This window comes from Canis aureus, unplaced genomic scaffold (genome assembly GCF_053574225.1).
Source record: "Canis aureus isolate CA01 unplaced genomic scaffold, VMU_Caureus_v.1.0 ptg000233l_RagTag, whole genome shotgun sequence".
NCBI classification, from domain to species: Eukaryota; Metazoa; Chordata; class Mammalia; order Carnivora; family Canidae; genus Canis; species Canis aureus.
The window spans coordinates 6,007-12,605 of NW_027554497.1; the positions used below are offsets into that span (position 1 = coordinate 6,007).

General features: G+C 39.6%; 1 pseudogene; it reads left to right on the forward strand.

Moving 5' to 3' along the window:
* Positions 1–5,381: 5,381 nt before the first annotated feature.
* On the forward strand, positions 5,382–6,334 carry LOC144309882 (18S ribosomal RNA; annotated as a pseudogene).
* The last annotated feature ends 265 nt before the right edge of the window (positions 6,335–6,599 follow it).

Sequence of the window (6,599 nt, forward strand, 5' to 3'; positions counted from 1 at the left end):
CATCACTGCCCTATACTCACTTTATATACTAATCACCACACAGCGTGGTAAATATTCCCACCATATCAAAAATATCAAACCGTCATTCACACGAGAAAATGCCCTAATAACCTTGCATCTACTGCCTCTACTCCTCCTATCCCTTAACCCTAAAATTATTCTCGGTCCCATCTACTGTAAGCATAGTTTAACAAAAACATTAGATTGTGAATCTAATAATAAAAGCTCAAACCTTTTTGCTTACCGAAAAAGTACTGCAAGAACTGCTAACTCATGCTCCCATGTATAAGAACATGGCTTTTTCAACTTTTATAGGATAGAAGTAATCCATTGGTCTTAGGAACCAAAAAATTGGTGCAACTCCAAATAAAAGTAATAAATATATTTACTTCATGCATAATCACAGCTCTAGTCATTCTTACTTTGCCCATCATTATAACCTCTACTAAACTCTACAAAAATAAGCTATACCCATACTATGTAAAAACCGCTACTTCTTACGCATTCATAATTAGCATAATTCCCACAATAATATTCATCTACTCAGGACAGGAAACAATTGTTTCAAACTGACATTGAATAACAATCCAGACCATAAAACTATCCATGAGTTTTAAATTAGACTACTTCTCAATAATCTTTGTGCCCGTAGCCCTTTTTGTCACGTGGTCTATTATAGAGTTTTCTATATGATATATACACTCCGATCCTTATATTAACCGATTTTTCAAGTATCTTCTCTTATTTCTTATTACTATAATAGTCTTAGTCACCGCAAACAACATATTCCAACTATTCATTGGCTGAGAAGGAGTTGGCATTATATCATTTTTACTTATTGGATGATGATACGGCCGAACCGATGCAAATACAGCTGCCCTACAAGCTATCCTCTATAACCGTATTGGAGATGTAGGCTTCATTATAACCATAGCATGGTTTCTATTGAACTTAAACACATGAGACCTTCAACAAATCTTTATTACAACAAACGATAATTTTAATTTGCCGCTACTTGGCTTACTATTAGCAGCTACCGGTAAATCTGCTCAATTCGGCTTACATCCCTGACTCCCCTCAGCCATAGAAGGCCCCACTCCTGTATCAGCCCTACTTCACTCAAGCACAATAGTTGTAGCAGGAGTATTTCTTCTTATCCGCTTTCATCCACTAATAGAGCATAATCAAACTATTCAAACCCTCACTTTATGCTTAGGGGCTATTACTACACTATTTACTGCAATCTGCGCTCTTACACAGAACGATATCAAAAAAATTGTAGCGTTCTCTACCTCAAGCCAACTAGGCCTAATAATAGTAACAATTGGCATTAACCAGCCTTACCTAGCCTTCTTACACATCTGCACTCACGCATTTTTTAAAGCTATGTTATTCATATGTTCAGGGTCAATTATCCACAGCCTAAACGATGAACAAGACATTCGAAAGATAGGTGGCCTATTTAAAGTCCTTCCCTTCACCACAACTTCCCTGATTGTCGGAAGCCTCGCATTAACAGGCATACCTTTCCTTACAGGATTCTACTCCAAAGACCTGATCATCGAGTCCGCTAACACGTCGAATACCAACGCCTGAGCCCTCTTAATTACACTCGTTGCCACATCCCTAACCGCTGCCTACAGCACCCGAATTATATTCTTCGCTCTACTAGGCCAGCCCCGCTTCTCCCCTATAATCCTTATCAACGAGAATAATCCTCTCCTAATTAACTCTATTAAACGACTCCTTATCGGAAGTGTATTTGCAGGATACATTATCTCCCACAGCATCACACCCACCACCATCCCACAGATAACTATGCCTCATTATCTAAAAATGATAGCCCTTGCAGTAACTATCTTGGGTTTCATCCTGGCACTAGAACTAAACCTTACCATACAAGGACTCAAATTTAACTATCCATCTAATTACTTTAAATTTTCCACCCTCCTTGGCTATTATCCAACCATTATGCACCGCCTCACACCTAAAACAAGTTTAACCATCAGCCAGAAATCAGCATCTATACTTCTGGACTCCATCTGACTAGAAAACATCCTACCCAAATCAATCTCGTATTTCCAAATAAAATCTTCTACCCTTATTTCAAATCAAAAGGGTCTCATCAAGCTCTATTTCCTATCGTTCATACTAACTATAATTCTCAGCCTACTAATCCTTAATTACCACGGGTAACTTCCATGATAACCAACCACCAGTTAACAGCGACCAACCTGTAACAATCACCAACCAGGTTCCATAACTATATAAAGCCGCAATACCCATAGCCTCTTCACTAAAAAACCCAGAGTCCCCCGTATCATAAATTACCCAATCCCCTATTCCATTAAACTTTAATACTACCTCCACCTCATCATCCTTCAAAATATAGCAAGCAGTCAACAACTCAGACAATAGACCAGTAATAAAAGCCGCTAGAACAGCCTTATTTGAAACTCACACCTCAGGGTATTGCTCAGTAGCCATAGCAGTTGTATAACCAAATACTACTAATATACCCCCCAAATAAATTAAAAACACTATCAGCCCTAAAAAAGAACCCCCAAAATTCAGAACAATCGCACAACCAATCCCACCGCTAATAATTAGCACAAGCCCACCATAAATAGGAGATGGTTTAGTGGCAAAACCCACAAAACTCATCACAAAAACGATACTTAAAATAAATACAATGTATGTTATCATTATTCCTACATGGAATTTAACCATGACTAATGACATGAAAAATCATCGTTGTATTTCAACTATAAGAACATTAATGACCAACATTCGAAAAACCCACCCACTAGCCAAAATTGTCAACAATTCATTCATTGACCTCCCAGCGCCATCTAACATCTCTGCTTGATGGAATTTCGGGTCCTTATTAGGAGTATGCTTGATTCTACAGATTCTAACAGGTTTATTTCTAGCTATACACTACACATCGGACACGGCCACAGCTTTTTCATCGGTCACCCACATCTGTCGAGACGTTAACTACGGCTGAATTATCCGCTATATACATGCAAATGGCGCTTCCATATTCTTCATCTGCCTATTCATACATGTGGGACGAGGCCTATACTATGGATCCTATGTATTCATAGAAACATGAAACATTGGAATTGTACTACTATTCGCAACCATAGCCACAGCATTCATAGGCTATGTACTGCCGTGAGGACAAATATCATTTTGAGGGGCAACTGTAATCACTAACCTTCTCTCCGCCATCCCCTATATCGGAACCAACTTAGTAGAGTGAATCTGAGGTGGCTTCTCAGTAGACAAAGCAACCTTAACACGATTCTTTGCATTTCATTTTATCTTTCCATTCATCATCGCAGCTCTAGCAATAGTACACCTCCTATTTCTACACGAAACCGGATCCAACAACCCCTCAGGAATCACATCAGACTCAGACAAAATTCCGTTTCACCCCTACTACACAATTAAAGATATCCTAGGAATCCTACTCCTGCTCCTAGTCTTAATATCACTAGTTTTATTTTCACCAGACCTATTAGGAGATCCAGACAACTACACCCCTGCAAACCCCCTAAACACCCCTCCACATATCAAACCTGAATGATACTTCCTATTCGCCTATGCCATCCTACGATCTATCCCTAATAAATTAGGAGGTGTACTCGCCCTAGTATTCTCCATCCTAATTTTAGCATTCATTCCATTCCTCCACACATCTAAGCAACGCAGTATAATATTCCGACCCCTCAGCCAATGCCTATTCTGACTTTTAGTCGCCGATCTTCTCACTTTAACTTGGATTGGAGGACAGCCAGTTGAACACCCTTTCATCATTATCGGACAGGTCGCCTCAATTCTATATTTCACCATCCTATTGATTCTAATGCCAACAATTAGCGTTATCGAAAATAATCTTCTAAAATGAAGAGTCTTTGTAGTATAATCATTACCTTGGTCTTGTAAACCAAAAATGGAGAGTAGTCGCCCTCCCTAAGACTCAAGGAAGAAGCTCTTGCTCCACCATCAGCACCCAAAGCTGAAATTCTTCTTAAACTATTCCCTGACACCCCCTACATTCATATATTGGACCACCTCTACTGTGCTATGTCAGTATCTCCAAAAAATCCTTCTTTCCCTCCCCTATGTACGTCGTGCATTAATGGCTTGCCCCATGCATATAAGCATGTACATGATATTATATCTTTACATAGGACATGTCTAGTCCAATTCCACAACCCATTGATCCTCAACAGTAACTAGATGCATATCACTTAGTCCAATAAGGGCTTAATCACCATGCCTCGAGAAACCATCAATCCTTGCCTGTAATGTCACTCTTCTCGCTCCGGGCCCATGCTAATGTGGGGGTTACTATCATGAAACTATACCTGGCATCTGGTTCTTACCTCAGGGCCATGACTCTATTTATTCCAATCCTACTAATTCTCGCAAATGGGACATCTCGATGGACTAGTGACTAATCAGCCCATGATCACACATAACTGTGGTGTCATGCATTTGGTATCTTTTATTTTTAGGGGGGGAATCTGCTATCACTCATCTATGACCGCAACGGCACTAACTCTAACTTATCTTCTGCTCTCAGGGAATATGCCCGTCGCGGCCCTAATGCAGTCAAATAACTTGTAGCTGGACTTATTCATTATCATTTATCAACTCACGCATAAAATCAAGGTGCTATTCAGTCAATGGTTTCAGGACATATAATTCTAGGACACACGTGTGTACACGTACGTACACGTGTGTACACGTACGTACACGTGTGTACACGTACGTACACGTGTGTACACGTACGTACACGTGTGTACACGTACGTACACGTGTGTACACGTACGTACACGTGTGTACACGTACGTACACGTACGTACACGTACGTACACGTACGTACACGTGTGTACACGTACGTACACGTGTGTACACGTACGTACACGTGTGTACACGTACGTACACGTGTGTACACGTACGTACACGTGTGTACACGTACGTACACGTGTGTACACGTACGTACACGCGCAAGACATTAAGTTAACTTATACAAACCCCCTTACCCCCCATAAACTCATGTCATCTATTATACACTTATTTATGTCCTGCCAAACCCCAAAAACAGGACTAAGTGCATACAATACTCACAAGCTTTATTTAAATTGTATACAAATGTATTGCTACTCTAGTTAACTTAACACAACAGTCTTACACGCATTCGATCTCGTGGTCTATCTATAGATAGCATCCCCTTTTTTTTCCTCTCATATTTACTATGTATTTTATTTATTATACACACTACAATTTCAGTATAAGTTAATGTAGCTTAATTAATAAAGCAAGGCACTGAAAATGCCAAGATGAGTCGCACGACTCCATAAACACAAAGGTTTGGTCCTAGCCTTCCTATTAGTTCTTAGTACTTACACATGCAAGTCTCCACGCCCCAGTGAGAATGCCCTTAAAATCAGCAGTGATCTAAAGGAGCAGGTATCAAGCACACTCTTAAGTAGCTCATAACACCTTGCTAAGCCACACCCCCACGGGATACAGCAGTGATAAAAATTAAGCCATAAACGAAAGTTTGACTAAGCCATACTAAAAAGGGTTGGTAAATTTCGTGCCAGCCACCGCGGTCATACGATTAACCCAAACTAATAGGCCCACGGCGTAAAGCGTGTTTAAGATACCTTTGCACTAAAGTTAAAACTTAACTAAGCCGTAAAAAGCTACAGTTACCATAAAATAGACCACGAAAGTGACTTTATAATAATCTGACTACACGATAGCTAAGACCCAAACTGGGATTAGATACCCCACTATGCTTAGCCCTAAACATAGATAATTTTACAACAAAATAATTCGCCAGAGGACTACTAGCAATAGCTTAAAACTCAAAGGACTTGGCGGTGCTTTATATCCCTCTAGAGGAGCCTGTTCTATAATCGATAAACCCCGATAAACCTCACCACCCTTTGCTAATTCAGTCTATATACCGCCATCTTCAGCAAACCCTCAAAAGGTAGAATAGTAAGCACAATCATTTTACATAAAAAAGTTAGGTCAAGGTGTAACTTATGGGGTGGGAAGAAATGGGCTACATTTTCTACCCAAGAACATTCCACGAACGTTTTTATGAAATTAAAAACTGAAGGAGGATTTAGTAGTAAATTAAGAATAGAGAGCTTAATTGAATAGGGCCATGAAGCACGCACACACCGCCCGTCACCCTCCTCAAGTAATAAGACACAACCATAACCATATTAACTTAACTAAGACACAAGAGGAGACAAGTCGTAACAAGGTAAGCATACCGGAAGGTGTGCTTGGATTAATCAAAGTGTAGCTTAACTAAAGCGTCTGGCCTACACCCAGAAGATTTCATTACTTATGACCACTTTGAACAAAAGCTAGCCCAACTAACCCCAAACTTAAGTATCACAGACATATAAAGTAAAACATTTAGTTAAATAATAAAAGTATAGGAGATAGAAATTTTAATTGGAGCGATAGAGATAGTACCGTAAGGGAATGATGAAAGACATCTTAACAGTATTAAACAGCAAAGATTACCCCTTTTACCTTTTGCATAATGAACTAGC